Genomic DNA, 11,229 nt, shown 5'->3' with positions numbered 1-11,229 from the left:
TTGGATGGTTTCCCTACTTCCTGGCCAAGGGTGTGGCCATCACATTGGTTTTGCATTCTCAAAAGAGGCTTGGAAACCTTGGGCTTATCTTCAGCCAACCTGAGTGAGGCCCATAACCTCCAGAATCACATCACCTGGTCAAAACAAAAGCCCAGAGAGAAGCAAGTATAGGAGACCTCGGATGCAGGTTGATGGGGATTAATGGTGGCCTCCATTCTACAGCAATGGAAAATTCTGACAAATATGGGAGCTCATGGTTGATCAGGGCTGGTCCTGGAAGCAAAGGGTGGCTAGGAAGATGGTTCTTAAGATTAAGACTAGAAAAGTGGAGTGGGATGGGAAGCTAGAAAAAGGGGATGCCTCTAGGTCTGCTGCATCTACACACTGTCAAAGCAAGAGCATCTCCTTCTTATAAGGTCCTATCTCCAAATAAAGTCACATTCATAGGACTTGATCCTATGAATTTTGTAGGACACAACTCGACCCATAACAAGGAATGTATGTCAGTATTACCAACTCTAAGAACCTTGTTCTATATGTCCTTCCTAGGTAAGGGGGCAAAGTTTAGTTGTGCAGAGAGCTGGGACCTCGACAAATAAAAGTGGGTCATGATACTTTCTCAAATACCATTAGTAGCTAACTTTGCCTATTTGAATGTAGACAGAGAATAAGAAAGTTGAGCTGCAGATGGTGAGCATGGTGTAAGCTCACCCCCTGGTTTCATCGCTTGTCCTGTTCCTCTGGGATGTTCGGCAAATAATTAAATTGCCATGTTAAGCATTCTAAGCCCAAGGTTTACTGCACCTAAACTATGATTGAAATGAAATGACATTTTAAAAGATGATTCTGTTTAGCATGTTTGCTTTCCTGTGAACTGAAGATTTTCTCTGCAGTAATACATGTACTTGCTAGAAAATGACCTGAAAAAAAACATTAAAAGAATCACCCCACTTATGCATGATCCCAGTTTTTAAAAAAATGCATAAATACATTGAAAAAGAACTAAAACAAAATGTATTACACTCTTAACAGTGACTACCTCTGGAAGGTAGACTGAAGGAAAGGGAAAAGGAGCTTCTATTCTTTTTTCTCTTTGAGTAGAAACACTCCCTTTCTTAGAGAAATACTTTCATTTTATTCCCCAGGAAGAGGCAGAACTGGAGTAATGGGTAGAGAGACCTGTCCTGACTGTGGCCTGTGAATTGCTCTAGTCTCTCTCTGCCGTGGTCTGAAGTCCCTGGAAAATAACCATGGACAAGAGCGCCTTTGTGGAAGTTCAGGTATCCAGAGACATTCCAACACACTGCTGGAGCAAAAAATCACAAGTTTCAAAGCACTGGAGAAAGGGGAACAGTTTGACTTTTCCCGCATTACCCCTCCCCAAGGCAGTTCCACTTTGGGCCAAAAGAGATCTTGATGGATTATCTCTCCTCAGGGTAAAGCCAGAGCATGCACATGAGTCCATGGCTCTCCCAGTTATGCAAGATGCTGCCAAAGGGGCTTATTTTTCTCTCCTCACCAGAGTACTAGATCACAATCTTTACTGCTGGAAGTTGGGAAGACAGCGGTAGAGATAGATATGATTTTTTTTTTTTTAAAGATTTATTTATTTATTTATACAAGCACTGGGTACAGTCAGAAGCGCGGGAGGGTGACAGAATTCACCAGAGCCAGAGCGGGGAGCAGAGCAGGCAGAAGGACCGAAGTACACTGCTGAGGGAAGCAGCGGGCGGCAGAGGAGGTCTGGGTGCCATGTGGGACCCTCCTCCGGTGGCCAGGGTGTAGCCGGGGATCAAACCGGCGCTGCAGAGGCTGCGGGCAGCTTCGCAACCCAGCGCTCAATCGCTGCGCCACCGGGGAGGCCCAGAGGTAGATATGATTCTCAGAGGGCCTTATAGGGATGGGGATCCTACTAACTATATTGTGGATTCAAATCAATAAGACCACCTGTGTGCCACAGAGAATGCTTCAATTGCCAACTGGCACATAGGTACCCCAAATGTTCCACTTGTGCCCTTCTACTCCCCCACCCCCCATGCTTGGCTCTCATGGGAACAGTGAGAGCAAGCTTTGGGAGACAGCTAGTGACCATACACACAAAGCCACCAGAACACTCAGGCCAAGGAAGCTAAACTTGAGCTTTAGCACCACCTTTGGTAAACAAGAGAGACTATCAGAACTCAGTTTGGCAGACAGGATTCATAGAAATACAACTTGAAGAATTTGGCCACAAGAGGGAGCAAGAATCATGGAACTGGTATACCCATAAGGTCTTAGCCTCATTATTTCTAGCAGGACTGATAGAAGATCTCTCTCTCCAGAAGGCACTTAGACTAGACTAGACTTAAGAGACTTAGACTAGAAGTGACTGCTATTTCAAATGTGAAGACAGCAATGCAAAACTTCAAAGAACAAGAAGAAATTATTATATGAAATATAACTTATTTTTTGCATATTTTATGTATTTGCTGTATCAAATATAGTTTTCCTGCATCAAAATCATCATGGGGAATATTACAGAACAGGATAGAAACCCTACATTTAATATATAATAGGAAAAATAGCTTTGTGCTGTATCTCCAAGGTAGGAACTTGCTTTCTTCTGACACTGGAAATGTCAGATACATGGAGTATTTGATTAGAAAATTTCTGTTGACGAGTACTGCTACATTTATATAGCATGGTGACATAAAAGAAATTTCTTCCTTATGATGGCAAAAGAGAAACCAATATAAAAGAGATTTTAGGGGCCTCCCCAGTGGTGCAAGGGGTTAAGTCTCAGCACTGTGAAGCTATCCACAGCCACTGCAGCACAAGTTAGATCCCCAGCCAGGGAGCAGACCCACTTGGTGCAGCAGACCTCTCCTGTCTCACCCGCTGTTCCCCTCAGCAGTGTATTTCAGTCAATCTGCCTGTTCTGCTCCCCACTCTGTCTCTGGTGAATCCTTTCACCCACTTCCCCTGCACCTCTGGCCTATACCCCATTTATTTCTGTATGTATGTATGCATAAATAAATAAAATGAATCTTTAAAAATAAATAAAGTAAAAAATAAGGGATTTTTAAAAAAAACAGAAATAACAGTGTTGGTGAGGAAAGAGCCAAGAGAGGACCACAATGAAGAACAGAAGGAAAATGAAGGAGACCCAAGGTCAGCAGCTACTGCAACATCCACACTGTTGTGACTTCATTAACTGAAGAAGATGCCCTGAAAACCCTAAGCCACAGATGGCAAATAGACAAAATCAGTCAATCCACCAACTGAAAATTTGTTCCAGAGGCAGAACAGGGTGGGGCTGAGTAAATGCCAATATGCTATCTTTACCATTATCTTGTTTTGTCATCCAACAAGAAGAAATGAATATGAAATTCTAGCAATGAGAAATGAACAAAAGATTGACAATGAAGACCTTAAGTGCTTGCTTTTTGCCCAATGACCAGATAACTAGAACTATCTGCATTATCTATGCAGTGTGGGGTTTTTATTATTTCTACCCAAAGATGTGTCTTTTGGTAATGACAAATGTTTTTTTTTTTAAAGACCTGTTTTTTTTTTTTTCTCAATACACCTTTTTAAAATTATTTCATGTCTGGTCAAATTGAGATTTTTAGAGAAACTGATTTTTAATTTGTAACAAAAGCTTACAACTTGCTTTTTTTTTTTTTGAAAAAAGCCAACAGACTGCAAGCACCTGTTTATAAAGAACTAAAAAAGTGTTGGGGAGGGTGTGGAGAAAAAGGAATGCTCACACACTGTTGGGACGTAGACTGGTCTAGCCCCAACGAAAAACAGTATGGAGGTTTCTCGAAATATTAAAGTTAGGGGTCTCCCTGGTGGTACAAAGAGTTAAGATGCAACCTATGAGGCTGTCTGCAGCCACTGCAACATGAGTTCGATCCCTGGCCAGGGAGCTACCCACATGGCACAGCAGATCTCTCCTGACTCGCCCGCTGCTCCCCTCAGCAGTATATTTCAGTCTATCTATTCTGTTCCCTACTCTGTTTCTTGTGAATCCTCTCACCCCCCACACCTCTGGCATGTACCCCAGTTCTTGTGTGCATTAAAAAAAAAAACAAAAAAAGTGTTAAAAAAGAGAAATATTAAAGTTAAAAATAGAAATTGATATACCATATGACCCAGCAATTCCACTCCTAGGTATGTACCCAAAGAACACAAAAACACTAATTCTAAGAGATATATGCACTCCTGTGTTCATTGCAGCACTATTTACAATAGCCAGGTTATGGAAACAATTGTTCGAGTTTTGCTAAGAAACTGAGCTTCCTGCAAGGTATATCATGTTTATATACACTATTTATATACAGTTTTGCACACATTGCCTAATATTCCTGAGTAGCTCAGGAGGGATAAACTTGCATCTACCATATTTAGATCAAAACTTTGGTTTTCTCATTTTAGATTCTATTCCATATGTTTGCTTTTGTAATACTAATATTTTAAAGTACTCACTATTCAAGCAAAGTTGAAACTGTAGGAAAATAAGCCAAGTTTTATCTTGTGATCTGGTACTGAGAGGTTCGGGAAGTTCATGCAACACTGCTTCCCAAATTTCTAGAAACACCTACAAAAAGAAGTATGGAACTTTGTAATGCATTAAAAAACAAAGGAAAGTTACCTGATGTTTGGGGTATAAAGGAACTCTATACCATTTTCTGTAAATATGGCTCTATTCCGTAATAAAAGATTATTTTTTAAAACTTCGCTCTCAGCAAATGAGGAACCACGGGCCAGTCCTTGGTTATGACTTTTCATTGATGTAACCTGAATGGCAGCAGGTTTTAGACTTGCTTTAATTTTCTCCCGCTCAAATCTCAAGGTTGAAAAGGACTTCATTTTTTAAAAAAGCTACCTTAGTTTTCAGGCTCCAGCCAGGTATTCTGTGTTGGCCCAGTTTTCCTGCCTTACCCTGTTGGCAAACAGGTCAACAAAAGTGATAATAATAGGGAAGCAACAGGAGGAGAGAAGGTAAGGAAACCCTCAGAGGATTTGCCTCTAGGCCGGCTAATAACTTGCTCGGGAAGGGCCCAGTCACTACCAGTCAAACAGACGTCGGAATTAAACAGTCTAACAAGAGACCCTAAACTGGCCGCTTTTTCACCAAAGGCAAACCGAGAACTCCGCGGTCAGTGGCAGCACCTGGGACCCAGCCGCCTTCCACTCTGAGGGGGCAAATGACTAGCAGCGGGTCCTTGCCCTTTGCTCTCCTCAGGCTCCCGCCCTCGCTCCAGAGAGCCGGGGTGTGGGGTGAGACAAGTGGATACGACCTTTCCCCGCCGCCCAGGCGGTGGGGACACCGCCCATGGTCCCCACAGTTAGTCGCCAACCCCGCCACAGGCGGGCGCATGCGCAGATGACGGCCGCACGCGCGGCGGGGCGTACTGCGCATGCGCCCGCTTCCGAGCGGCGCGCTTCTCCCCAGCGCAGGTGAGCGGCGGCTGGGCTGCCCCGCCCCCAGCCCCGCCCCCTGGCCGGCTGGCCCCGCCCCCGGCGTTGCCTTGAGGACCCAGCGGCCACCGCCGGCGGGTGGGGCGCCTCGCGCCGGGTCTCCCCTGCGGACCTGGCGGCGGCTGGAGCTCATGGAGCTTTCGAGCACCCCGGTGGAGGAGACCCAGACGTGCACGCACCTGGGCCGCTGCAGCCATTTCTTCTGGCTGGGCGTGGTCTTCGACGCCACGGGCGCAGGGCTGCTGTTCGCCGGGGTCTTCTCCCCAGCGCTGTACGGCGACCTGCTGCTGTACGGGGGCTCCATCATCATCTTCTTCAGCCTCCTCTGGTGGGTCTTCTGGTTCACCGGCAACATCGAGCTGTCTCCGGAGGAGGCCGTCAAGGATGCCTTCCCGGCGCCCCCCGCCGACCTGCTGAACTTTCTGGGGGGCGGCTTCCGCCACCGCTTCTCCTGCGCGCTGGGCAGCCTCTCCGCCACCGTCATGCGGTTGCACCAGCAGCGGCGGCGCCTGCGGGGCTTTCAAAGGTCTTCTCAGAGCATAACCGTCAGGGCCCGGGTGGAAACTGGGCGAGCCAAGGACGCGAGGGAAGGGGGCCAGGCGAGCGGCGCGACTCCAGACTTCCACCGGTCGGGGCGCCCCAAGGCTGCAGCAGGCCGGCCCTCCAGGACAGCGCGCTCCCCGAGCCCCAGGGCGATCAGGACCCACCGGAGCCTGCCTCTGCCGCCCGCCGTCTCGCCCTCCCAGAGCCTGCCCCTCAGCCGCTCAGAATGTTCAGCTCCAACTGATTTCACGCTTAAGAGCCGGGCTCTGCACACCCCTGCCCAGGCCAGCCAGGGTTTGGGCCTCTCAACTCCAGGCCGGTCCCCGAAGATCATCCTCCGCCCTGCCAACCTGTCTACTGTCCCTCTGCCCAATCAGCCTGTGGTCACGCTTGCCCCCCGGAGCCAGGATGCCTTCCCCGTGTCCTCTCGGCGCCAGTCCCCGGTGTCTGTGACTGTCCAGAGCCACCTCCAAGTGCCCACAGCCCTCCCAATCCAGCTCCAGAATCCTTCTCAGGTCAGCCTCAACCAAAGCCATCGTCAGTCTCGTCATGCTTCCCGAGACCAACCGGCGGCCACTCAGGTATCCGTCGCCCCAGCTGCCAACCCAGGTTTTCCACAACAGATCGCGAGGCCCGCGGGCCTTCATGCTTGGCCATTAATTTCAGGCCCTGTGTCAGAGCCGCCAGACCTGCCAGAGCTCATTAGTCCAAGAGATCCCCTTGAGCCAGTCTTCATCAAGCCAGGAGTTTCAGAAACAAACAGTTTTGACTTTCCAGACCCTGCCACCGATCAGCCAGGAGGATAAGAAAGAAACTCCTTGACATGGCAACACCTCTCCTTAGGTCCTCTGCTGCAGGCACTGGGTCCCAAGCAGTCTGTGCCCCCCCCCCCAAAAAAAGGCACCAGTCCCCACCTTGGAGAGGAAGATAAGTCTCCCCCTCTAGTACAGATCCAGAGCCTAGCCATCCCAGGGGCCCCTCCGGCCACTTCCAAGTTAGTGCCTTTGGAGGAATCTTCACCAGCCATATTCTGTGTTTGTTTCAAGTCTCTGTATTGTTGGTTTCCTCATCCCCTTTTATTTGAGAATTTTTTTAAAGAAATTAAAAAAAAATTAAAGTTAATGGCAGTGAAGTGGCCTTCACCTTCAAGGATTCAACCTTTTGGACTTTGGTAGACTTGAAACCTAGTGCTCTGAGTAAGATGAGTACTGTTAAGGTCTTACCTTTAGGTAAAAATTGTGTATGTGAAACTTGAAATTTGGAAAACATTTGGTTATTTGTACTAAATCACATGATCCTTTGTGTTCACATGTTTGATGAACTGATGGATAAGGCTGTTAAGGATAAATTTCACTCAACTCCCCAACTCCCCAACTCCCCTTGAAAGGTAGAAAAATGAAGGTCAAAATTGGTGAATGTTATTTGCTCATTATAGTATTCATTGCAGAACACCAATTTCCTGGTCTCTATATTCCTGTTCTTTAAGTTACCTACTTTCTGCAAAAGGATTCTGGCAGAGTATGAGGCAGAGCAAGACTTTGAGATTGTTATACTTGTTGTTTAAATGCCACCAATATATTATCCATAAAAGTGTTCATCCTCATTTCATGTTGGTTGGCTTCATTTCCAGCAAGGAATACAACTGAATATTAGGTAGAAGTCAAACTCTTAATTCTCTTACGGTTTTGTCCAAATCTCCTGTAAGAGAATGTATCTACATTCTCTCTCTAGATGCGTGCATACATATTCTGTAGATACTCCATAGACTATTTTGGTTTTGTACAGATTGGACACTTGGATTTAAAATAAAACCCATTCTGTGGTTTATATTTCTGTTTAAAAAAAAGAAAGAAAAACCTACAAAACACCAACAAATCAACAATTCCAGAAAAAAGGACAGAGTCTTACTGAAAGAGATCATTATTTTTCCCCTTAATTCTATTCTTCCAGGTAATTCCTACAATTGAAATCATTCCCTATGCAATTCTTTTTTTTTTTTTAAGATTTATTTATTTATTTATACAAGCACTGGGTACAGTCAGAAGCGCGGGAGGGTGAGAGAATTCACCAGAGCCAGAGCAGGGAGCAGAGCAGGCAGAAGGACCAAGGTACACTGCTGAGGGGAGCAGCGGGCGGCAGGGGAGGTCTGTGCGCCATGTGGGACCCTCCTCCGGTGGCCAGGGAGCAGCTGGGGATCGAACTGGCACTGCAGAGGCTGCGGGCAGCTTCACAACCCAGCGCTCAACCACTGCGCCATGGGGGAGGCCCCCCCCATGCAATTCTTAAAGGAATGTTGAGCAGGCACTAAATACTAGGAATAATTGTAAGCCCATCTAAAGATGAAAGCACGCAGACCTTCCCAATAAATGCTGACATTCACTGAATTTCTAACAAATTCCAGGCAGTACATACAGCACTGGGAATTCAGAGTAAAGTAAAATATCCCAGCTGTTGAGAATGTTCACTGTATATCAAGGGAGTCAGGGGGAGGGAAAACTAGCACAGTGTAACAAATAGTGTAATCAAAGAGCTTTCAGAGTAAGGGTGTGGGGTAGGTGAGGGATTTTTTAGTTGGATCCTACAGTAGGTGTTTGTTAGGTGAAGAAGATGGAGAAGAACATTTCATGCAAAGGGAAAAACTTCAACAACAACAAAACACAGAAGTATAACAGCTCATGGCTTGTTGGGGACCACTTTGGGAAAGGGTAGCCTGATGCCACAAATGAGGGTGCCTGGGACTTGGAGGTTAGAAAGAGAGGTAAACTTTCCAAGGCTTTTAAGCAGGGTATGTTGTGTCTGTAATTATACTTGTGTGTTGGGTTATAAAGTGACGGCAGGGGCCTCCCTCATGAGATGTTAAGTCTCAGCACTATGAAGTTGTCCAGAGCCTCTGCAGCAGGAGTTCAATCCCCTTCCAGGGAGCTACCCACATGGCGCAGTAGACCTCTCCTGTCTTGCCCGCTGCTCACCTGAGCAGTGTATTTCAGTCAGTCTGCCTGTTCTGTTCCCCACTCTGTCTCTGGTGAATCCTCTCACTCCTTGCACCTTTGGCCTGTACCCCGGTTCTTGTATTCATAAATAAATAAATCTTTTAAAAAAAATTTCTGCAATGCACCAGACAGCTCCTCCCATCATAATGCATTATCAGGCTCTGAATATCAACAGTGTCAAAGGTGTGAAACTCTACCTATACTACTCTAATACTGGGACAAGGAAGGCTCCAAGTTAGTGGTCTTAGAAGAGAGGGGAAATGACATATACACTAAAGAGATACAGTTCAGATAACCTTACATTAATGAATGGAGTTTTTATAAAAGTAGTTCACTCAAAGTAATTGTTGCCTCTGGGAAGAGGACAGGAACATATGGGATAGCTACTACTGTTTTTACCATTTAGAAATTGTTGATCAGGATCGTCTCTACCATTCAGCCATTTGTTGATCATTTCTACTTGGAGCTATTTGGTACAATATGACTTTGCTTCCTAGATTGGGTTGGAGGAGGGTAACTGACCCAAGTGAAGTTCTTTTCTGGCATCTTAAGATATTCTTTAAAAAAAAAAATATTTATTTATGCATACAAGAGCTGGGGACAGGCCAGAAGTGTGGGGGGTGAGAGGATTCACCAGAGACAGAGTGGGGAGCAGAACAGGAAGATCTACTGAAATACACTGCTGAAGGGAGCAGCGGGCAAGTCAGGAGAGGTCTGCTGCGCCATGTGGGTAGCTCCCTGACCAGCTGGGGATTGAACTCATGCTGCAGAAGCTGCGGATTGCTTCATAGTGCAGTGCTTAACCCCTTGTGCCACCAGGGAGGCCCCATCTTAAGATATTCTTGTGTCCCTAGAACAAATTCTTTCATTTCAGCTCACTCAAGATGGTTTCTGTTACTTTTAAGCCAAGAGGGTTGAACCAGCAGAACGACTCAAGGGATAGTTGTAAAATTCATCTCTAGGGAAAGAATGTTCTTTTGAAAAAACAGTTTAATGGGTCTTCTGGGTATATGAAAGTAAAGCAAAATTCATTCTGGACTAAAGCAGCTCAGAGCAACTGTGATGCAGCGTGATGTCAGAGGATGACTGCATTGTGGGCAAGGCTCCATCTTGCAGATAGCATTCATGAGCACTGTCTTGTCAGTTCTGTTTCATTTTTGGAGGGCATCTTTATTTTCTTTCATGAGAGCTGGAGATAACAAGAGAGAGGACTCTGGGGAACATAAGACTTGATAAAGAAGGTTTTTATCCTGGCAAGATGAGATATTGGGTGGAACAGAGTCGGTGAGTAGGGGGTTCTCAATGAAGGGACACAACAAAAGAACTCCAGTAATGTTCATGTGATTTTTTTTTTTTATAGAGGCATGTTTTATTTATTTATTTATTTGTTCATTTGTTTTGTTTATACATGCACTGCGTACAGTCAGAAGCGCGGGAGGGTGAGAAAATTTACCAGAGCCAGAGCAGGGAGCAGAGCAGGCAGAAGGACCGAAGTACACTGCTGAGGGGAGCAGCGGGCGGCAGGAGAGGTCTGCGCACCATGTGGGACCCTCCTCCAGTGGCCGGGGAGCAGCCGGGAATCGAACCGGCGCTGCAGAGGCTGCGGGCAGCTTCGCAACCCAGCGCTCAACCGCTGCGCCACCGGGGAGGCTATGTGATTTAGTTTTAAGTTTTTCTTGTATGGTTCTCAGGTTTTCACTGATAAAATTTTTTTAATTGGCAGCCTACTCTTAGCTGTGCTTTGGGAAATTGAGGAAGGAGCTGTGGCCAAGCTTAAGGAGAAAATATTGCTGGGAGTATGTTTTGGAAAGCTCTTTGACATAGTTCTATATATCATTCAAGCTAACAACTGACCTCTCCTGCCTTGCTGGCTGCTCCCCTCAGCAATGTATTTCAGTAGATCACCTGTTTTGCTCCCCACTCTCTGGTGAATCCTCTCACTACCCCACAGCTCTGGCCTGCACCCCAGCTCTTGCATGCATACATAAATTAAATTTAAAAAAATTAAGGAACCTATTATATAACATGCAGAAATAAGTCAATAGTTGCAAGACTATAACACAAGTTTTGCTAAAATTTCATATTCCATGAAGACATCTGATATAACAATCCATGGAGCAGGTGCTTCTTTCTTCTCCCCCTCTCCAGTTAGGTGACAGTCTTCATGGATTTCTGGTCAAATGTCGCAAAGGACAAGAGGTTAAACTTCATCCCTGTTCTGTTGAGAGTA

General features: G+C 46.0%; 1 protein-coding gene across 6 annotated transcripts in view; it reads right to left on the bottom strand.

Moving 5' to 3' along the window:
• Positions 1-5,682, bottom strand: part of LOC119241904 (group 10 secretory phospholipase A2-like) — a 32,887-nt gene extending 27,205 nt beyond the window's left edge. For 2 of the 6 annotated variants that reach the window (XR_008551251.1, XR_005124391.1), the window contains exons 1-2: positions 4,871-5,151; positions 4,471-4,582 (exon numbers count right to left, since the gene is read on the bottom strand). The gene's annotated coding sequence lies outside the window, so the exon portion shown is untranslated. The other 4 variants (XR_008551249.1, XR_008551250.1, XR_008551252.1 and 1 more) reach the window with 4 other exon arrangements.
• Between the last annotated feature and the right edge of the window lie 5,547 nt (positions 5,683-11,229).

Source organism: Talpa occidentalis, unplaced genomic scaffold (assembly GCF_014898055.3).
Source record: "Talpa occidentalis isolate TD23 unplaced genomic scaffold, MPIMG_talOcc4v2.1 talOcc4.12, whole genome shotgun sequence".
In the NCBI taxonomy this organism is placed as follows: Eukaryota; Metazoa; Chordata; class Mammalia; order Eulipotyphla; family Talpidae; genus Talpa; species Talpa occidentalis.
Note: the sequence above shows the minus strand (reverse complement) of the source record. Positions and strands in the feature narration are given on the sequence as shown.